This window comes from Martes martes (genome assembly GCF_963455335.1).
Source record: "Martes martes genome assembly, chromosome: Y".
NCBI lineage: Eukaryota > Metazoa > Chordata > Mammalia > Carnivora > Mustelidae > Martes > Martes martes.
Window position 1 is genome coordinate 17,256,558 of NC_137907.1, and position 24,715 is coordinate 17,281,272.

Here is a 24,715-nt window from a genome sequence, read left to right on the forward strand (position 1 = left end):
ACCCATCAGAAACAAGGAGTCTTCTTCTTCTCCCTTTCCCCTCCCCCACCCTGAACTCATGCTCTAATGTACTCTCTCTCTCTCTCTCTCTCAAATAAATAAATAAATGATTTTTTAAAAATTTAAATAATAAAGGTGTCCCAGAAGGAGAAAAAAGAAACAAAAGGGTAAATAACCTAATTGAAAAATACCAGCTAAAAACTTCCCTAACCTGGGGAAAGAAAGAGACACCCAGGTCCAGGAAGCACAGAAAGCACCAAAAAAGATGAATCCAACAAGATCCACACCAAGACACATAACTCATGCCAACACATTCAAGAAATGGGTACAAAGAAAAAATGGCCCATTTCTAAAACATACAATCTTCCAAAACTGAATCAAGAAAGAAATAGAGTGATTACTAGCAACAAGATTGAATCAGTAATCAAAAAATTCCTTCTTTTTTCTCTTTGGTAAGTCTGGCTAAGGAGTTATCAATTTTATTAATTTTTTTTCACAGAAACAGCTCCTGTTTAATCTGTTATATTGGCTTTTTAAAGTTTCTATATCATTTATTTCAGTTATAATCTTTATTATATCCTTTTTCCTGCTGGCTTTAGGCATCATTTATTTATTTATTCTTGAGATTTTATTTATTTATTTGAGGGATAAGGAGAGACAGCGACAGAGATAGCAAGAGAGAGCAAAATAGGGAAGAGAGGAAGAAGGAGACTCCTGAACAGGGACGTGGGGCTGGATCCCCGGACCTTGAGATTAGGAGCCAAGCCAAAGGAAGACAATCAATCACCTAACTTGTTTAGCTGTAAAATTAGGCTGTTTATTTGAGATTTTTCTTTTTTCTTAACATAGGTCTGTATTGCTATATGCTTGCCTCTCAGAACCACTTTTATTGCATCCCACAGGTTTTTGACTGTTGTGTATTTATTTTTATTTTTTCCATGTATTTGTTTTTCAATTCCCTCTTTGATTTCCTCATTGTCTCATTCATTGTTTTGTAGGACATTGTTTAGCAACCATGCAGTGTGATCTTACTGTTCTGGTCAGAATGGGTGCATGGTAGGATATCAATCTGTTTGTATATGTTGAGGCCTGTTTTGTGACCTAACGTGATTTATTCTGGAAAATGTTCTATGTGCACTTGAAAAGAATGTATATTCTGCTGTTTAGAATTGAATGTTTTGAAAATATGTGTTAAGTCCATGTGATCCAGTGTCATTCAAAGCCATTGTATCCTTTTTTATTTTCTGTTTAGATGCTCTGTCCATTGCTGTAAATTAAGTGTTAAACCTCCCTTACTATTACCGTATTATTATCAATTAGTTCTCTTCTGTTTGTTATTGCTTTATATATTTGAGTTGGGTGCATAAATATTAACAGTTGTTATGTTTTAGTATTGGGTGATCTGCTTTATGATCATACAGTGCCATACAATGCCATAATTTCTGTTCCCATTTTTGCTTTAAAGTCTAATCTGTTTCATTGAAGTATTCCTACTCTGGCTTTCTTTTAACATCATTTGTGTGATAAATGTTTATCTCCTCACTTCAATCTGCAGGTGTCTTTAGGTGTAAAGTGAGTTTCTTGTAGGGAGTGTATTGATTGGTCTTGGGTTTTTTTAAAGATTTTTATTTATTTATTTGACAGTTAGAGATCACAAGTAGGCAGAGAGGCACGCAGGGGGCAGGGGGAAGCAGACCCCCCACTGAGCAGAGAGCCCCCGATGCAGGGCTTGATCCCAGGACCTGGGATCATGACCCAAGCCAAAGGCAGTGGCCTTAACCCACTGAGCTACCCAGGCACCCCTGATTGGTCTTGTTTTTGATCCATTCTGACACTATATGTCTTTTGATTAAAGTGCTTAACCAATTTACATGCAAAGTAATTATTGGTAGAAATACATTTGTTGCTATTGTATTACTTATTTGTCATTGTTTCTGGAGATTTTCTCTGATCCTTTCTTGTCTTTGTCACTTTTGGTCTCCCCTTTACAGTCAAAGAGTTCCCTTTTATACTTCTTTCAGGGCTGGGTTAGTGGACATGAACTCCTCTAGTCATTGTCTGGGAAACTCTCTCTCCTCCTATGACAGGAGTCATAGGAGAATGAATGACAGCCTTGCTTGTTAGAATATTCTTGGCTGCAGATTTTTCCCATTCAGCACCTTGAATATCTCATGCCTCTCTCTTCTAGCCTGGCAAGTTTCTGCTGAGAAATCTCCAGCAGCTTTACAGGTCTTCCTGTGTAAGTTAAGGATTTCTTTTGACTTGCTGCAACTAAGATTTTTTCTTTTCCACTCTATTTTGCAAATTTAATTACAATATTTCTTCATGTTGGCCTGCTTTTATTGATTTTATGGAAGTTCTCTGTGCCTCCTGAATCTGGATATTTGATTCCTTCCTCAAATTAGGGACATCTTCAGGTATTATTTCCTCAGATAAATTTTCTACTCTTTTTCTCTCTATTTTTCTGGGACTCCTATAATATGGATGTTATTGTATTTAGTAGAGTCACTGAGAGTCCATTTTTATGTGCCATAATTATTCTTTCTCTCTTTTGTTCAACTTTACTGCTTTCCATTACTTTGCTTCTAGATCATTAATTTGTTCTGCTTCTTCCAATCCTCTATTCATTGCATGAAATGTGTTTGTAATCTCATTTTCTGTATGTATGAAATGTATTTGTAATCTAATTTTTTGTATTCTTCATCTTCATTTTATTGATGATTTTTAAGTCTTTTATCACTATGGTAATGGTTTTCCTGATGTCTTCTATTCTTTCCTCAAGTTAGTAACCTTATGATTGTTGCTTTAAATTCTTCATCAGGCATGTTACTTATATCTGTTTTACTTATTTTGTTCCTTCGTGTGTGACAAATTTCTGCATCTTGACATTTTTCTAAGTCTCTTATTTCTTTCCTGTGTTAGAAAAACCAGTTATGTTTCTTCCTCCTTCTGAAAGTAATGGACTTATGAAGAGGAGGTCCTGTAGTGTCCAGAACCAGCACTTCAGGGCATGTTTCTGATGTGTGCTTGGCATGCTCTACTGTTATTTTGGCTGCTCTGCTCTTCAAATCAGTTGCCTTCAGAGGTTCTTCTTGCCTGCTGTGTTCAGTGTTTAATCCCTGGCCAGAATGTGGTGAGTTGTAACTAGCTTTCCTCTGATCTACTTCTGAAATGAGATGTGACACTGCTTTTACCAGAACTGAGGTTCTGAGCAAGTCTGTGGTGAGATACATAGTGTGAACAAGGATTTTTGCCGGTTGTTCTATTCAATTACAATATGTCTTGGCATTATCCTGCCTCTGTTGATTTTGATGGGAAATCTCTGTGCCTCCTGTATTTGGATGTCAGTTTCCTTCTCCGGATTAAGGAGGTTTTTAGCTTTTATTTCCTCAAATAATTTTTCTGCCCCATTTTGTCTCTCTTTTTCTTCTGGGACTCCTCTAATATGAATGTTATTTCATTTGATGCAGTCACTGACATCTTTAAGTCTATTCTTGTGTTGCATAATCCTTCCATTTCTCTTTTGTTCAGCTTCATTATTTTCCAGCATTTTGTCTACCAGGTCACTAATTAATTCCTCTGCTTCTTCCAGTCTGCTGATCGGTACATCAAGCCTATTTCTAATCTCATTTATTGCATTCTTCATCTCTGATTGGTGCTTTTTATAAACTCTTTCATCTCTGTAGTAAGGGTCTCACTGATGTCTTCTATTCTTTTTTCAAGCCAAGTGAGTATGTGTATGATCATTTTTAAACTTCTCCAGCATGTGTGTTACTTCTATAAGTTTAGTCAGATCTCTGGCTATGACCTTATCTTTTTCCTTTATTTGGAATAAATTCCTTCTTCCAGGCATTTTGTCTAAGTCTCTGCCTTCATCTCTGTGTTAGAAAAAGCCAGTTGTGTCTCCTGCTCTACAAAGGAATGGGTAAGTAGTGCCGAGACCTGGGGCTTCAGGAGTTGTCTCTGGTCAATGTTGCATGCACTCTGCTGTTGTGTTTTGGCTGCTCTATCCTTCAAAGCCCATTATTTGCAGACTCTCTCCTTGCCTGCAGTGGGCAGTGTTTGGTCCCTGGCCCAAAAGTGCTGAGTTTTAATTAGGTGTGTTCTGGCCTGCTTGTGAAATGAGATGTGACACCATTTCTACCAGAACAGAGGCCCTGCAGATCTGTCTGGTTGGGAGACATGGTGTCCTCAGGGGTTTGGGCTGGTCTTTCAGGAGAAGGGTCTGCCATGCTGGATGTGAAGGAAGTTTGACAGAGGGAAATACTACCAGAGTGCAGAATTATGAGATTTTGTGTAAGCAAGTTAGGAAGCCAGTGTGTGCTACTCACAGGGTGTTCTGTATTTAGTCTGAGAGCTGGGGAAGAGAAATGACACCAGCCAATTCCTTTGTTCCAGCTGAGGTCAACGTGAACACTGACTCTGGTGGCCAGTCTTCACGAAGAGCAAGTAATCTACCCACTGTGCCAGGCTAGTCTTCAGATCATTGTTTCCACACTGCCTCAAGGGTGTTTGTTTTTCTTTTCTGTATTAGCAGTGCAGTGCCCTCAGTGACAGCCAAACACACGGGCCTTTAAAATATGGGCTCTAAGCTCCAATGGTTGCATAAACTCATAAAATTCAGCCCCTCTTATTTTCCAAACCTTGGAGAAAATGTTCTCCTTTTGCATTCCCTTCCATGCTCCTCTCTTCCTTGCCTTTTTCTGTGACCTCTCTCCTCCACAGCACCCATGATCTGCTTTTTCTCTAACCATGTGACTATGGCTGTCTCCCCTCCACAGAACCCATGATCTGTTTCTTTTCTAACTCACACACTTCCTTCTTCATTGTGATCTCTTCTCTCCCTTTAGTTGTGGAGTTTGTTCTGTCAGTGTTTTGTCAATCTGTGGTATTTAGGATGATTTGATAGTCTCTAGTTGTATTAATGGGAATAGGTGGGTTAGGGTCCTCCATTGTCATCTTATTCCAGTCTCTCTGACTTCAGTCTTGAGAACTAACTGGTAAATTTCCTCAGGGGCTTTTGTAATTTCCCACTAAAATATTTGGGGATTACTGAGTGTTGGAAAATGTCTATTCTAAGCCCCTTTAAAGCTTTTTTGCTAAGGAAACCCCTAATTAAGCAAACATTCTCTTGATGAAAAAAAGGTAAAATACTATTAAATTCAGCAGATTATTAGTTCTTAAATGTGTATATATAAGTATAAACATAAATATGTCAATCCCCCAAAATGGTAACTACCACCATTCTGCTAGCACATTGTGGGGCAAAGTTTCCCCAAACCTATTTCTGAAGTATGTATGTTTACCTAAGAAAGAAATGTTTTTGGTATTCATGGGTGATACACAATGGCTTTCCCAAAGATAAACCTCTGAAGGTAATTGCAAAAGTAATAGTTTCTCTGGTTTATCTAGTTAATAGTGGTGAAGTTATCAAAGCTTCAGTAAGAAAATAAAAACATTCTCTCTCTCTCCATTTCTTAAAAATGGGGGGGGGTGGTTGATTCAGTTAAACACCAAACTCTTAATTTTGGGCTCAGGTTATGATCTCAGAGCTGTACATCAAGCCCTGCATTAGACTCTGCACTGGGCATGGTGCCTGCTTAAGAGTCTCTCCCTCCCTCTTACTCTGCTCCTTCTCCCCTCTCTTTCTCAAAAAATTAATAAATATTATGGACATGGGGGAGGGTATGTGCTATGGTGAGTGCTGTGAAGTGTGTAAATGTGGCGATTCACAGACCTGTACCCCTGGGACTAATAATACAATACATGTTTATTAAATTATTTTTAAAAATTGATAATAAATAAATAAATAAATAATAAATTTAGTAGTCTCTCACTGTTACAGAAAAAATAAACTCTTGGAGATCACCACATTTTCAGCTAAATTAAACAGTAACACTCTTTCAAATTTTGTGAATAATTTAGTAATTACTAAAAAAAATTTTCTCCATCTTCTGAAAGAAGGAGAGAAAGCATTTTCTCACAATCCAAGTGATTTCTATTACAGAAAATCATCAAGATATTTAATTTATTGATTATATCTCCTAGTTCTGTTAAAGCGTTTGAGGATAATTTTACAGCTTGGATGCCCTGGATTGGAAAACATAACTGTGGTATTTTTTTCCTTACACAGGTATTCTGTATAAGCAGTACTTGCTATAATAACTGATTATAGTCAACTTACACCCTAGAAGAGTCTTTTCCTCACTGTCATTTTCCCCCACACATTAACATGCTGTGAGCTGAGAGATAAATGTAAATTGCTCTGCCCCTGTCTTTTCCTAAACTAGGAGCTAGTCTCTCTTCCCCAGGTTCCTCAAATTTCATCTTCAGTGCACAGTTCTTAAATGAGATACAATTTTTTTTATAATTACAAAATTACCTTAAATGTTACATTTGCCTTTTTACATACATTCACATTTTCACCTTGGGCCACTTGTTTTCAAAAAGAAGTATTAGGAGGACATGTGTTGTGATGAGCACTGCGTGTTATACACAACTAATGAATCATTGAACACTACATAAAAACTAATGATGTACTTTTATGTTGGCTAACTGAACATAATAAAAAATAAAATAAAAAGGTGGGGGAAAAGAAGATATTTTCTTAGGTGGCTGGCAACAAATAGTCTTAGTTGTTTATCCAAACTGTCTTTATTTTGCTTTTATTTTTCATAAGAAGTATGGTGGGTACAGGATTCTGGCTCAAATTTTCTTGGAGTGCCATACAAAAATAGTTTTTTATTTTATATTTTTATATTTAAATTCAATTAGCCAATGTATACTACACCATTAGTTTCAGAAGTAGTGTGAAGGAATTTTTCAGTTGTATAAAACACCCAGTGTTCATCACATCATGTGCTCTCCTTAATTCCCATTACCCAGTTTCCCCATCCTCCCACCCACCACCCCTCCAGCAGCCCTCAGTTTCTTTCCTAGAGTTAAGAGCCTCTTATAGTTTGTCTCCCCCTCTTCCCATTCAATTTTTCCTCCTTTACCCTATAATCCTCTGTGCTGCTCATATTCGACATATGAGTGAAATCTTATAATTGTCGTTTTCTGACTGACTTATTTCACTCAGCATAAAACTCTCCAGTTCCATCCACATTTATGTAAGTGGTAAGTATTCATCCTTTCTGATGGCTTTGTGTCGGTGGGCACCTCTGCTCTTCCTACAGTTTGGCTATTGTGGACTTTGTTGTTATGAACACTGGATTGCAGGTGCCCCTTCAGATCACTACATTTGTATCTTTGGAATAAATCCCTAGTAGTGCAATCACTGGGCGGTATGGTAGCTCTACTTTTAACTTCTTGAGGAATCTCCCTACTGTTTTCCAGAGTGGCTGTATCAGCTTGCATTCCTCAAGTGGGATACAATATTTTGAACCTAGTGTAAACAATGTATTTTCAAAGGCATACATTTCCAATCAATGAGAAAAGCTTTTGGTAAGTTGTACTCTTAAGCTATACATGTATATGTATATTTCTATGTATATGTATAATGTGTATGTATGTATGTGTGTATATATATATATAGAGAGAGAGAGAGAGTGCCTAAAGAAAACAAACTAGGAAGAACAAAAAAGAAAATTGTTTGTTCAAAATAAATATTCTGTACAATTGCATCATAAAGAAAAAATACTGAGAAATAAATTTAACCAAGGATGTCTAAGTCCTAAAGGCTATAAACATCAGGGAAAGAAACTGAAGATGACAAAACAAATGGAACGATATACCATGCTTCAAGGATTGGAGGAATTACTATTGTTAAAGTGTCCATACTACCCAATGTAATCGATAGATTTAATGCAATCCCTATAGAAATTCCCATGGCAATTTCCACAAAAAGATAATAGCAATTATAAAATTTATATGGAAGCACAAAAGAGCACAAATAGGCAAAACGATCTTGAGAAATAGAAACAAAGCTGGAAGACTCACACGTCTTGACTTCAAGGTATATTACAAAGCCAAAGCAATTATAAAACATAATATTGGCATAAAAACAAACATATAAGTCAATAGAACAGAATAGAGACCCCAGAAATAAATCCACACACATATGGTTAGTTAATCTAAAACAAAATAGTCATAAATAAACAATAAGACAGTCTCTTCAACAAATGGTGGGAAATCTGGATAGCTACATGCAAAAGGAAAAAAAAAAACAGGACCACTATCTTCAATCATACAAAAAATTAACTGAAAGTGGATTGAAGACTCAAATGTAAGACCTGAAACCATTAAAACATCTCTAAGCAAACGTAGGTAAACCTCACATTGACTTTGTGAGTAAACCTCATTTTGACTTTGGTAATAATGTTTAGCTCTGACTCCAAAGAAAAGAAGCAAAAGCAAAAATAAACAGTGGGAGTACATCAAATTAAAAAGCTTCTTCACAGCAAAGGAAACCATCAACAAAATAAAAAGTAACCTACTAAGTAGGAGAAAATATTTGTTAGTCATATACCTGATCAGAATATATATTTTTGTATTTAGGGATATATATGAATATATAAATACATACAAATATATATGTATATACCCCTTACATACCAAATGATATAAAGGATAAAAAGAACTCATACAACTATATAAAAAATACAAAGAATTCATTCGACTCAATAGTAAAGCATACACACACTCTGATTAAAAACTAGAAGACCTGAATAGACACTTAACCAAAGAAGATAGACAGATGGCCAACAGACATATGAAAATATGCTCAACATCACTCATCATTGGGGGAATGCAAATCAAAACTACAATGAGATCACCTCACATTTGTTAGAATGGCTAAAATAAAGAAAAAAATAACCATTGTGAGGATCTGGAAAAAAATGTACCTTTATACACTGTTGATGGCAATGTAAATTGGTATAGCCAGTATGGAAAAAGTATGGAGGTTTAAAATTAAAAATAGAACTACCTTATGATACAGTAATTCCACTTCTGTATTTGTGCCTAATGGAAATGAATACATTAATTAGAAAGGATATATGCATCCCTGTGTTCATTGTAGCATTATTACAATAACCAAGAATTGGAGAAAATATAAAATTAATCACTGTCAAACAGAGAGAGTCAAGTATCATATGGTTTCACTTATTTGTGGAGCATAACAAATAACATGGAGGACACGGGGAGATGGAGAGGAGAAGGGAGTTGAGGGAAATTGGAAGGGGAGGTGAACCATGAGAGACTGTGGACTCTGAAAAACAACCTGAGGGTTTTGAAGGGGCGGGGGGTGGGAGGTTGGGGGAACCAGGTGGTGGGTATTGGGGAGGGCACAGATTGCATGGAGAACTGGGTGTGGTGAAAAGACAATGAATACTGTTATGCTGAAAATAAATAAAAATGAATAAATAAAATAAATAAATAAAAATTTTAATTTAAAAGAATTTGATGTACATTAAATTTTTAAAAAAAAATCACTGTACAAGTGAATTAATCACTGTATGAGTGAAAGAAGAAAGTGTGGTACATACATATAATGGAGTTATCATTCAGCCATAAAAAGAAGGAAATCTTGCCATTTGTGACAAGACAGATGGAGTCTCAGAGCAATAGGCTAGATGAAATGAGTCAGAAAGACAAATATTGTGTGATCTTGTATATGGAATCTAAAAAACAAAACCAAAAAACTCACTGAATAGATTGGTGGTTGCTGGAGGCATGGATGAGGAGGTAGGCAAAATGGTCCAAGTTAATCAAATGGTATAAACTTTCCGTTTGTAGTTATTAAAATAAATAAGTCATGGGCTGTAAGGCACAATATGTTAACTGTCAATGATACTATATAGCATACTTGAAAGCTAATAAGAGCATATATCTTAAAAGTTGTCAGGACAAGAAAATAATTGTAACTATGGATAATGATGGATTTCAATTAAGCTTATTGTGGTGATCATTTTTCAATAAATACAAATATTATCATTGTGTTGTACACTGAATAATGTTCAGTGTTTTTAAAAAAGGAATACTTTGAAATTTTTACTCTGGAAACTAAACTTCAAATCATGGAATTTTCATCATTATTTCTTTTATGATCAAAGCCTCTGGTACAAGTTGAAAAGATACAGTCAGACAATAGTGTCTACCTATGGAATGAATTTTGCAACATATAAGGGATAATTCCACCAACTTTATAATGGACATGAAAGAAATTAGACTTTAACCCTAGGGAACTCAGAAATTCTTCTAGTTTTCCCATGAAGGCTATGGTAAGATTTAGTAACTTTTAGCGACCAGAGAGATGATCCCATTAGGGGAAGAAGACTAAGCTCCTCTTAGTCCTTTGCATTCTTTGTCTTTGATTATTCACTGAGGCAGTTAATGCAATTATCTATAGTATGAAAACACTATACAAATACATAGGCTAGGACTAATTTTAATAAGTTCTATTCAACTTGTAAGTATATTTATATTTGTAAGACCCTAACAAGAATTATGAACAAATAAATAAAAGAAGAGTTTCCTTAATGTTTTGTCCATGATAACTATGTTTATATTTATAAGGCCCTAACAAGATTTATGAGCAAACAAGTATAGGAATAGTTTGTCTTATTGCTTTGTCCATGATTTCCATGATTAACTTTTGAGCATATTTTGAATAGTTGACTTAAAGTCGTTGCTTATTAAATCCATTGTCTGGGGCTATTCAGGGAGAGTTTCTTATTCCCCTTCAAAATGCCAAGTATATCATGTTTTTTCTCATATCTCATCTTTTTTTGTAGAAAACTGGACATATTGAATATTATAATGAATTATAAGGAATTGAATATTATAATTAAGCTGTTTTCAGAGTATAGGTCCTTCACTCTTTGTTTGGGTTTATTCCTAGATATATGATGGGCTTTGGTGCAATAGTAAATGGAATTGATTTATTAATTTCTTTTTCTGACACTTCATTATTAATGTATAAAAATGTAACAGAATTCCATGCATTTATTTAGTATCCTGTGACTTCCTGAATTCATTTATAAGTTCTCATAGTTTCCTGGTAGAGTCTTTCAGATTGTGTTTTCTATACAGAGTAACATGTCATCTGCAAATAGTGAAATTTGATTATTCTTTTCTATTGAATGCCTTTGCATTCTTTTGAAAAATCAATTGACAATATTTCTTTGCATGTATCTATTTCTGGGCTCTAGTATTCTGTTCTAGTGATCTCTATGTGTATTCTTTCACCAATACCATACTGTCTTGCTTACTGTCTTCTAGTAATGCTTGAAATTAGGTGCTGTAATTCCTCAAACTTTGTTCTTCTTTAGGCTTGTGTTGCCTATTTTGGGCTTTTGTCTTTCATATAAATTTTAGAATCAGTTTGTTGGTAGCTACAATATGTCAATTTTTCTGTTTACCTATAGATTTAAAGCAGTTCCAAACACTCTAATTAACTTACTTCTTTTTTTTTTTAAAGATTTTATTTAATTTGACAGACAGAGATCACAGGTAGGCAGAGAGGCAGGCAGAGAGAGGAGGAAGCACGTTCCCTGCTGAGCAGAGAGCCCGACATGGGACTCGATCCCAGGACCCTGGGATCGTGACCTGAGCTGAAGGCAGAGGCTTTAACCCACTGAGCCACCCAGGCGCCCCAATTAACTTACTTCTTAATCAGTATTCTCAAATGTGCTCAGAAGTTGTTTATGAAGAATGGAAAATTTTCCCTTAATTATTCCCAAATTCTGAAGTTTTTGTTATTTCAAAACTAATATTTATATTTATATTTTGATAGAACAGAAGTGTAGGCTTTCAGTGTTCCATTTTTACTTTATTTAGCAGATTTTGCCATTTATCCAGTAAAGCTAAAATATTGAGACAGTTCTAGGAAAGATGGCAGAGGAAGAAGATTCCAAGCTCACCTCTTCCTACATATACAACTAGGTAACACCCACATCAGTGTAAAAGAACCCAAAAAAGGACCAAAAGTCTGGCAGAACAAACTCTCCACAGCTCAATGTAAATAAGATGCCATAGCAAAGAGGGTAGAAAGGGTGGACGTCTCACCAGGAATTCAATGCACAGAACTGTTCAGGGAAGGGAGGGACACTATAGGCAGAGAAAAGGGAGAGGAGAAGACCCCACACCAACCACACCTAACACAGGGGACCTGTAGCAGGAAGACAAATTTCTATAACATTTCACTTTGAAAGCCAAGGTCCTAGCAATCAAGAGGTTTAACACCTGGAACTTTAAAAATCAGTGGTCTTGGCTCTGGATAGTGGGAGAGTGAAATGAAACTGGCCACCTTTGATGAGACAGAACAACAAATATATCCATGAAGATACAGCATAGAAACAGCAGCCAGGGCTTTTAGGAAACAGATTTGTTCACTAATCTCAAAAGTGTGCTGGAAGGACAGGGTTTATTGGAAGACTTTTCCAGGAAGAAAAGAACTGGTGAGTGCCATTTTCCTCTACCAACAGCAGCCTAGACACATTTCGCCTGGAGGCACCAGCACAAGGTGACCACTCTCCAACTAGCTTGCTAATAGCCCACCCACCCCCACACTGTTGCAGCCTGGCAAGCCTTAGCAGTTTTACCAGGCAGCTGTAGGTCAATGCAGACTTGGTTCTCCCGCAAAAGATTAGTGCAGACTTGGTCACACTGGAAACCTCTCCCCAGGACTCTCCTGCATACCTGCCTCTTTAATTACAATGTTGGCTAGAGAGTTGTCACAAGCATGGCACTGTGCAAGTGGTTCCAACAGAGACCATCAGCACTCCAAAGTGATTCGTGCCCTAGAGAGGGGAATATAACCATACACATCAGTATGACTGAGGCCCTTTGCTGGGGCAGACAGCTGGTGAGACAAATAAAGGCTTCTCAGGGCACCATAAAGGGGGAGTACTCTGCAGTCTAATGTTACTGTGTCTCTGCAAAATGCCTTATCTGACTCAACTCAAGCCCACATGGGCTCAGTCTGTTCCATTATACGACAGGGACCAAACCCTGAACACAACAGGCAGAGAGACTTTGAAGACAAGTGGACTGAAGGTAAATGCAACTCAGCTACAACAGCAAGATTCACACAACAAACATAGGAGACACCACTGAAGTGCCAGGTTCTGGTGAAAAAAACACATCACACTGCATAAGGTCATGGTTTCAAGAACAGGAGATGTAGCTGACACTCCTAACACAGAGAAACAGAAACAGAGAGTTAGAAAAAATGAAGAAAGAGGAGTAGGTTCCAAATGAAAGAACAGGACAAAATTGCCATAAAAGAGCAAAACAAAAAGGAGACAAGCGATATGCTTGATATCGAATTTAAAGTAATGACCATGAAGATACACACTGGACTTGAGAAAACTGTGAAGAATTCCACTTAGACCTTCATGAAAGAGATAGAAAAAATAAAAAGAGCCAATCAGAGATGAAAACCTCAATAATTCAAATTAAAAATACTAGAGGTAATCAATAGTAGACTAAAGAGAGCAGAAGAATGGCTTCTTTCAGTGAGCCGGAAGACAGTGTAACAGAATGCAAGCAAGCTGAAGAGAACGAAGAAAAAAGGAATAATAAAAAGTGAGAATCAGATAAGGGAACTCAGTGACATCATCAAGAATAATAACATTCGCATAACAGGAGTCCTAGAAAAAGAATAGACAGAAAAGGGAGCAGAAAATTTATTTGAAGAAATAATAACTGTACACTTCCCTGATGTGGGGAGGGAAACAGACATCTCAATATCAATGCATACAGAGTCTACCAAAAAATCAAAATATTCAAAAAGTTCTAGGATGTAGAGACAGCAGCTCATAGAGGGATATTCTTACTTGTAAAAGTCTACTTTGAGAAAGGAGTCAAGTAAATTGCCTACCTTGAGGAAAGCAAAGAAGAACAGCAGGAGGTGATAAATAATATTAGTATAGAGACAGTTTTTTAGAATTCCTGTCAGTTAATGTACAGTGTTATATTAGTTGCAGGTTTATAATATAGTTACTCATAAAACAATTTCCATAAAACAATCAGTGCTCATAACAAGTGCACTCCTTAATCCCCATCACTTATTTAACCCATTCCCAACAAGTCTTGGTAATCATCAGTTTGTTCTCTAAAGGTAGGACTCTGGTTTTTGGTTTCTCTCTCTTTCTCTCTCTCTTCTCTCTCACTTTCTCTCTCTGTATTTTCTTTTTGCTTGTTTTTTTATTTCTTAAATTAGACATAATAGTAAATTCACATGGTATTTGTCTTTCTCTGACTGACTTTTTTCACTTAACATTATACTCTCTAGCTCCATTCATGTTGTTGCAAATGGCAAGATTTCATTCTTTTTTATGAATGAGTACTATTCCCTTGTATATTTATACTTTATCTTCTTTGTTCATTCAGAAGTCAGTTTGAGCTGCTTCTAAATCATGTCTATTGTAAATAATGCTGTATAAACATCAGGGTGCAGGCATCCCTTTGAATTAGTATTTTTTTACTCTTTGGGTAAACATCCAGCATTGCAATTGCAGAATTACAGGGTAGCTCTATTTTTAACTTCCTGAGCTCTATTTTTTTAATTAAATTTTTTATTTATTTTCAGCATAACAGTATTCATTGTTTTTTCACCACACCCAGTGCTCCATGCAATCTGTGCCCTCCCCAATACCCACCACCTGGCTCACCCAACCTCCCACCCCCCGCCCCTTCAAAACCCTCAGATTGTTTTTCAGAGTCCATAGTCTCTCATGGTTCACCTCCCCTTTCAATTTCCCTCAACTCCCTTCTCCTGAGCTCTATTTTTAACTTCCTGAGGAATCTCCAAGTTGTTTTCCAGTGTGGCTGCACCAGTTTGCATTCCCACCAACAGTACACAGTGTTAGTTTTTCTCCACATCCTTGCCAACACCTAATGTTTCTTGAATTGTTGATTTTAGCCATTCTTACAGGGGTGAAGTGATAGTTCATCTTCTTTTGATTTGCATTTCCCTGATGATGACTGATGTTGAGCATTGTTTCTTGTATCTCCTGGCCATCTGTATGACTTGGAGAAATGTCTGTTCATATCTTCTGCTTATTGTTCAATTGTATAAATTTGTGGGGTGTTGAGTTTTATGTTTTTTATATATTTTGGATACTAAATGCTTTATCAGACATATCATTTGCAAATATCTTTTCGCATTCCATAGGTTGCCTTTTAGCTTTACTGTTTCCTTCACTGTGCAGAAGCTTTTTATTCTGATGAAGTCCCAAGAGGGTTTTTTTGCTTTTTTTTCTCTTGCCTCAGGAGACATATAGAAAGAAGTGGCTATGACTGATGTCAAATAGGTTACTGCCTGTGTTCTCTGCCAGGATTTTGATGGTTTCCTGTCTCATATTTATTTTTTATTTTTTAAATATTTCTTTATTTTAGAAAGAAAGAGTATAAGCATGAGTTGGGTGGGGGCAGGGAAAGAGAGAGGGAGAGAATCTCAAGAAGACTCCCTGCTGAGCACAGAGCCTGATATGGGACTGAACCTCATGGCCCTGAGATCATGACCTGTAATAAAGTGAACTGATGTTCAACTGACTGAGCTACAGAGGCACCCCTCCTGTCTCACATTTAGAACTTTCATCCATTTGGAATTTTTTTGTGTGTATATGGTGTAAGAAAATGGTTCCGTTTCATTCTTTTGTGTGCAGCTGCAGAGTTTCCCCAATACTATCTGTTGAAGAGACTGTCTTTTTCCTATTGGATATTCTTTACTGCTTTATCAAAGATTAATTGACCATATAGTTTTCAGATCATTTCTGGATTTTCTATTCTGTCCCATTGATGTATGTGTCTATTTTTCTGCCAGTACTCTGTTTCAATTACTGTTATGATTTACTACAGCTTTGTAATATTACTTGAAGTTCACAAATTGTGAATTAATAACTAACATAGTACCAAGTTTATGGAAATAAAAAAAGGATTGTAGAAAGAATGCTATGAAATACTGTATTCCAACAAATTTGATAACATGTTTTCACTGATTCACTTTACCACATACTTGAAGAATTAACTCCAAGAAATGGGAAATGTGGGCACTGTTTCCAAATAATTCGATGAGACTTCCATTACCCTGATTCCAAAGTCAAATACAGACATCATAAAAAAAATGGACTATCAAAAAAACTTACCATTAACATAGGTGGAAAAATCCTGAACAGAATATTAGCAAACCAAATCCATGAACATGCTAAAATGATTATACATCATGACCTAATGGGATTTATTCAAGGTATGCAAAGATGGTTAAACATGCAAAAATTAATCACTGGAACGCATCACATCAAAAGAACATAGAAAACACACACATACACACACACACACACACTCACAATCATTTTACTTGATTTGAAAAATCCAACACTCTTTTATGTTGAAACACATGCAACAGTAGGTTTAGATGATTTCCTCAATGTGTTAAAAAACAACAACAACACGTAACATCATACTAAATAGTGAAAAAATGAAGCTTTCCTCCTCAGAGGAGGAACAAGACAAGAACATCCATGTTCCCACTGCTGCTCATCATTGTATTGAAAGTTCTGGCCAGCACAAATAGGCAAGAAAAGGACATAAAAATACATAAAAATTTGAAAGAAAATTTTGAAAGAAAAACTGTATCTATTCACAGATGATATAATCTTATATATAATAAATCCAAAGAATGCACAAATAGAGTCAATAATAAATTCAAGTATGCTACAGAGTACAAGATCAACACATAAAAATCGATTTTGTTTTCATGAACAGCCTGAAAAGAAAACTAAGAAAAAATTTTAAAGATAGTATCTAAAATAATAAAATACCAAGGAATATAACTATCCCTGGAGGTAAAATCTTGTATAGGAAGTACTGCAAAGCATTGCTGAAAAAATTAACATCATGAGTTTGCAAATTCCAATTGTGCCCAAACTGATCTAAAGACTTAAAACAGGGACGCCTGGGTGGTTCATTGGGTTAAGCCTCTGCCTTTGGCTCAGGTCATGATCTCAGGGATCTGGGATCGAGTCCCGCATCCCACTCTCTGCTCAGTGGGGAGTCTGGCACCCCCTCCCCCATGCCGGCTGCTCTGCCTAGTTGTGATCTCCCTCACTGTCAAATAAATAAATAAAATCTTAAAAAAAAAAAAAAGACTTACAATGTCTATCAAGTTCCAAAATTCCAATGGCCTTTTTTGCAACCTCAAATACATATGGAACTATAAGTGGCCCTAAATAGTCACAACAGTCTTAATAAATGAAGCATAAATTTGACCAACTCCTATTTTTCCAACTTCAAAACTTATTCTAATATTACACTAATTGTATTATTCCAGAATAAGAAAAAATATTTAGACAAATAGAATATAATCAAGCATCTGGGAATGAATCCATTATAAAAATTCTGAAATGATTGCATGTTTCCCTCATAATGAAATCCAGTTTCCTTACAATCATGTTCAAGAACCTGCAGGATCTGACACTTAGTATTTTTGGAGCTCACTTCCAACAACTGTTTCTTACTCACTTGGTTCTAGCCAAGGAGACCTCCTTATTCTTCAAGGTTGCCTTTCTCTCAGAAGGCATGTCTTTCTCTTGCCTTATTTGGCACTGACTGTTTTCTCCATGTGGAAAGCTCCACCCCTGAAAGTTTTTCTGGCTAATTCTCACTCCTCCTTACATATTTGATAAAATATCATATTCTCAGTAAATACTACCATGACAACCTATTTAAAGTAAGTTTATGTAAATAAATAAATAACCTAGAAGAAATGAACATATTCCTAAGAAAGCTACCAAAAATAACTCAAGAAGAAATATAAAACCTGAAAAGACCTAAAACAAGTATAACAAGAGATTTACTCAGTGATAAAACAAGAACAAAGTGTTCTTCAATATCTGATGGATTTTTCTGTGAAGAGTTAATAGCAAAATTTCTTAAACTGCATGTGGCCTGCTTTTTGTTGTTTCAAACTTAAAACAAAACAAGAAAAAAACTGAACCCTTATAAATAGATGCCAAAATCAACAAATCCCTTGCAAACCAAATTCAACACCATATTAAAAGGATTATCACAATGAACAAGGAATTGATACCTAAATTCAAGGATAATTCAACATACAAAAAAACAGTCAATGTAACACACCACATTAACGGAGTGAAGGAAAAAAAAAACTTCTCTATCTCAATTTGTGTACCAAAAAACTCATTTGAAAAACTCCTAAGAAACTTTCAGGATAAAATCCCTGAGAACAATGAATGGAAGGATATTCTTCAAACTGGAAAGGGGCATTTTTTTTGAACCCACAGTTAACATAATAACTAGTGAAAGTCTAAATTCTATCCTCCTAAGTTCAAGAACAAGACAAGGATACCTACCATTCCATTGCCATTCTTTTGGAGTAAGTGTTAGCTAGAGCAATTATGTAAGAAAGAGGAACACATAGCTCCAGATTGCAAAGTAAAAAATAAAAGCATCTGTGTTTGCAAATTTCATCTTACATAGATGAAATCATAAAACATAAGAAAACATAGAATAGCTAATAATGAATTCGTCAAAATTTCTGTTACATGATCAAAACAAAACAAAATCTCTGCAATAAATGGTACTAGACATTGGAAGTCCACCACTAAAAAATGAAATTGTTCTCATAATTTACAGCATATACAAAAATTTATCCCAATATGTCAAAAAACTAATGAAGACCTTAAACTATACAACTTCTAGAGTAATCAGGTGTAAATCTTCATGACCTTGGATTGGCAAAGTATTCTTAGATCCTATACCAAAGCACAAGTGGCAGAAGTACATACTGATAATTGAACCTCATCACAGTTAAGATTTTTTTCATCAAAGGATACTACCAAGAAAGTGAAAAAACAACCTACAGGGTGAGTAAAAACATTTACAAATCATATAGCCCTCATACTCAGGTGTAGTATCCAGAACATAGAAGTAACTCATTATAGCAATAAAAAGACGATCCAATTTTAAAATCAATCATCCACACTAGACATACAAATGACCAATAACCACAAGAAAACATCATTAGTTACTAGGGAAATGAAAATCAAGCCCACAATGATATGCTACCTTACATCCCCTCAGATGACTATAATCACAAAATAAAAACAAATCATGCACACAAAAAAGGTAAAACAAACTGGAAAAGAACTTTCATTATGGAGAATTTGAACCCTTTCTACATTGCTAGTAAGAAAGAAAATATTGCAGCATCTGGTGAAAACAATGCTGATGCTTGCCCAAAATGAGATGCATAAAATTTCCATATGACGCAGCAATTCCATATTTAACTATTTACCCAAAATACTTTAAAAACATGTATCCAAACATCAATATGTGCCCATGTAAATCAGCAATAGATAGCCTTTCTCCATTATTTCAGAAATTCAGGGTAGTACTTTAGGTTATAAAACAAATCAGTGGGTTGCTTATGGAGATTACTTTTTTCTAACTAAACAACTATGAGAAAACAAGAAGTACCTCCTCAACTTCATGTGTAATGTGTAGCGACTGTAACCATATTGTAACCAATCAAGTGAGGACTTGTCCTTTGTTGCTGTCTTTGCTCTCAGATCACCTTTTCTCATGTGTGGCCAAGATGGATATTGGCACCACAAACGGGCAGCATCTTCCGAATTTATGTCAAATAAAGAGAAAAGGAGCCTCCAAGAAAGAAGAATGAATGAGATGGTGGCCATCAGCAATAATGATTAATGACTCGCATAGGGAAAAAAAAAAAAAAGAAGAAGAAGAAGGCATTCTAATGTTCTGCATGCTTTGAAGGAGATACATTACAACTCGATTTAAGTAAAAGCATGAATTGAATAAAGTCTGAGTCTATAAGTTCATAGAAAATAAAAGAGAAGAACCTATAAGTAACACCAGGGAGTATCCACAACCTACAGTAGAAAATCAACCTCTTTTCCCTCTTACCAGTTGTCAGGGAAAAAATTAAGAAGACGTGAATGCACAGATTTGAAGAATTAAGTTACATTCACCTCGGACAGTTTGAAGCCTTTTCTGGATAGTGACTGGGAATTTCTTTATATTAATTAAGGAGCTATGTCAACATCTTTAATTTCATGATATATATGGTTATTTAAAGAGACCTAATCTTTTAGAAAAGACCTTGTCAAACTCAAAATTGACATTTTGGCCTAATTTTTTGTCATATGCTTTAACCATAGGATTCCACTTATAAGACTGATCCTACGAGGTCAGAAATGTGAAAAAAATACCTAACCACACAGTTGTTGATAGTAGACTCACTTATTAAAGGGAAAAAAATATGTATATAGAGGAATCTTATACAAGTTAAAGGATCTTATGAAATAAATTGTGGGATATTTATGCAACAGAACATTTTCTATCTATCACACATGATAGATATATACTAGTACTAAATCCCTGTGCCTTAATATTAAGTGAAAAGAGCAGCATCTAAATATTTACATATGTATACATACGTAATTTTATTTCAAATATATTTGTATATACACATAGACACATGTAGTACAACTTCAAGTATGTAACAAATGTACACGCATTGAGAAAAGTCTGAAAAGAAATAAACCAAAATATTGAGTGATTGTGTATAATAAATTTTCTTAAATATTTTATTTTTAGTTATTTTTCTAAGTTGTTTAGATTTTCTTTAATAAGTGCATGTTTTGAGGGGTGCCTGGGTGGCTCAGTGGGTTAAAGCCTCTGCCTTCGGCTCGGGTCATGATCCCAGGATCCTGGGATCGGGCCCGCATCGGGCTCTCTGCTCAGCAGGAAGCCTGCTTCCTCCTCTCTCTATGCCTGCCTCTCTGCCTACTTGTGATCTCTCTCTCTGTCAAATAAATAAATAAAATCTTAAAAAAAAATAAGTGCATGTTTTGATTATGATCAGAAAAATAATGAGTATCAATTTTAATAATGGATGCAAGAGATAAAAATCTCTATAAAGTTTGTATTTACATAACTATTCATAATAAGAAGAAATATTATTTTTCATATTGAGAAAGCATGTATCATATTGAGATATGATCTTTTTTCATATTGAGAGAGCATATGCCATATCACATGAGAGGTTTTTTTTTCCATCTATAAGCATTGTAATGTAAAACGATCCCAATGTCCATGAGACTAATAACGTCTAGGAATCTGGTCAATATAAATAGTGTAAAATTGAATCATCATTAGTTTATTTAGTGTTGTTCTGCATGTTACATGGCTGTACTAGTATTGTGCTCTATTTCTATTTCCACTATAGTGTCAAGCTAGAAAATGAAACTCTTGGTTTTCTTTGCTTACTTTGGGCATACTCCAACTTGGAAGCTCAAAACTAGAAACAACTAAGTGAAAAAAGTTGCTGGTATTGTCTATTCAGTTGACTTTTAATGCACTACTTTAAGCAAAGTTCAAGCTTATGGAAACACATTTCTCAATAACTCTTCTTTACCATTCGCCCTGCTATGGTATAATTGAGTCTTGAGAGTTAAAAGGCAAAAACTCAGAGAGGTGTTGATAGAGTGAGAACCAAAGCTTCAAATCAACATATCTGGATGTATCATTGTTATGTACAACCAAAAAAACCCTTAACCCATAAATATCGCATTGCAACTCTTAAAAGTAGGGGATTCAGAGACTTTCTAATCAAATGATCGTAAATTCAGGAAGTTGTACAGCACTCATTATTGCTAGAATACATTATACAAAATGTAGCATAACATTCTGCACACATAAGATGGTATGTTTATAGCTTTATTATCCCAAGATTAAATGATTTTTATTACATTTCTCTGGAATCATTGATCCTCAAATCATTTATTTGTAGGCATCTATACCTGCAAGATACTTTCCCTGTACCTTGGGCTCCACGATGCATTCTTGCAACAATAAATTGATCTTGAAGAACAGATTTCTATGATCAGGGATATACACCTGTTTTCATGGTCATTTTCACAGGAAGTACATTTTTCATTTGTTTTTTGGTCATTTTTTTTATTTTCAAAGCTGACACAAAAATGGAACAACACTTAACGTTTCAAAACAGGACTTGCAGGAAGGAACATTTAGTAACATTTAGTTAGCATAACGATATTTCTTAGACCTCTCACCTGTGCAGAATTGCAGAATTTCCTCACAAACTTACCTTACTGCCTCCACCCACCAACTGTGACAGAAGCTTCTCGCATCCACTTTTTCTAAAGTTTTTTTTAATTATTTGAGTGTAGTTGACACTTTGAAACATGGGCTTCAGGCTAATGTGATTCAAAAATCCCTGTACATTATGCTATCCTCATCACAAGCGTTGCTACCATCTGTCGCCGTATAATCCTATTGACTATATTCTCTACACTACACCTGTTTTCCCAGGACTTCTTCATTCCACAGAAGTCTGTATCTCCCACCATCCTTTACTCACTTCTTTTGAGGCTGAGATTAAGAAATTTCACTCCAAATCATATAGGTTAGCCACTCAGTCTACTTCACAGGTAAAGCACTCTCTGTTGTGCATGCTCTCTGCGTGTGTGTGTGTGTGTGTGTGTGTGTTCAGAAAAGAATGTGGTGTTTTGAATGATCACAGGCTGGAATGGTGCAAATGGAAGCCCTCTTTGTTCTGGATGTCTGATACATTGTGATGGCAAGTTGTTTTGAATCAATAAGCAATTTGAGCAATGATGGGTATCCTTGTGAGCTGGCAAGGAAATGACTATCAGGAGTTATTCGTCACTCTCAGCTGCAACTACCCAAACAACAAAGTTTTGCATAAATACTGAAGAAGAAATACTTAGGACTTATCCACTAACAATTTTCTTAGTGGTTATTTACAGTTTGGTGTCATATTGTAAAATGCTCTAATACACCATTTCCCCTACTTATATCTTCTTTTAGTACTGTACTTTTTCTTCAAATTCCCTGTCAGAATATTAAGACCTAACCAGTTGTGAGGTTACATGTTTATCACCTAAGAGTTAGAGGAAAATAAGAACTTTGTCTCTTTTATTCACTAAAGATTTCTGTGACCTCTGATGGGATGCAGTCACAGGAAATGTGCAGGAAATCTTTGCTGAGTGAAGGAACAGTTGAAGAAATAGAATCTATGGAAGTTTATAAAAAACATTAGTGACTTCACATATCTTTTCTATAGTACAGAATGATAAGCTTAAAATGTTGAGGCTTTACAGATTAAAGGAGGGTGCTGAATTATTACTACCATTTTGCCATTGTATATTCCTGCAGATACAAATGCTAAGAGACACAGTATAATGATTAAGGTAAGGAATCCTTCTGGGAATTGCTAATAAGGGTACTTTGATTAAGTAGGTGAGGTTTTACTTAGTTATTGCTCTTTTAAGGCTTCATTAAAAATAAATATTACAATACACGTTGTTTCCTGTCTTGCTAATTTTGGCCATTCTAACTGGTGTAAGGTAGTATCTCAAGGTGGTTTTAATTGGAATCTCCCTGATGGCTAGTGATGATGAACATTTTTTCATGTGTCTGGTAGCCATTTGTATGTCTTCATTGGAGAAGTGTCTGTTCATATCTTCTGCCCATTTTTTGATACGATTATCTGTTTTGTGTGTGCTGACTTTGAGGAGTTCTTTATAGATCCTGGATATCAACCTTTTATCTGTACTGTCATTTGCAAATATCTTCTCCCATTCCGTGGGTTGCCTCTTTGTTTTGATGACTGTTTCTTTTGCTGTGCAGAAGATTTGGATCTTGATGAAGTCCCAGAAGTTCATCTTTGCCTTTGTTTCCTTTGCCTTTGGAGACATATCTTGAAAGAAGTTGCTGTGGCTGATATCAAAGAGGTTACTGCCTATGTTCTGCTCGAGGATTCTGATGGATTCCTGTCTCACGTTGAGGTCTTTTATCCATTTCGAGTTTATCGTTGTGTATGGTGTAACAGAATGGTCGAGTTTCATTCTTCTACATATAGCTGTCCAGTTTTCCCAGCACCATTTATTGAAAAGACTGTCTTTTTTCCACTGGATATTTTTTCCTGTTTTGTCGAAGATCATTTGACCATAGAGTTGAGGGTCCATATCTGGGCTCTCTACTCTGTTCCACTGGTCTATATGTCTGTTTTTATGCCCATACCATGCTGTCTTGGTGATCACAGCTTTGTAGTAAAGCTTGAAATCAGGTAACGTGATGCCACCAGTTTATTTTTGTTTTTCAACATTTCCTTAGCAATTCGGGGTCTTTTCTGATTCCATACAAATTTTAGGATCATTTGCTCCAGATCTTTGAAAAATACAGGTGGAATTTTGAACGGAATAGTATTAAAGGTATAGATTGCTCTAGGCAGCATAGACATTTTAACAATGTTTATTCTTCCGATCCAAGAGCATGGAATGGTCTTCCATCTTTTTGTGTCTTCTTCAATTTCTTTCATGAGTGTTCTGTAGTTCCTCAAGGACAGATCCTTTACCTCTTTGGTTAGGTTTATTCCGAGGTATCTTATGGTTCTTGGTGCTATAGTAAATGGGATCGATTCTCTAATTTCCCTTTCTGTATTTTCATTGTTAGTGTATAAGAAAGCCACTGATTTCTGTACATTGACTTTGTGTTGGAAAGGAAGTGGAGAAAGGGGAACCCTCTTACACTCTTGGTGGGAATGCAAGTTGGTGCAGTCACTTTGGAGAACAGTGTGGAGATCCCTCAAGAAATTAAAAATGGAGCTTCCCTAGGACCCTGCAATTGCACTGCTGGGTATTTACCCCAAAGATACAGATGTAGTGAAAAGAAG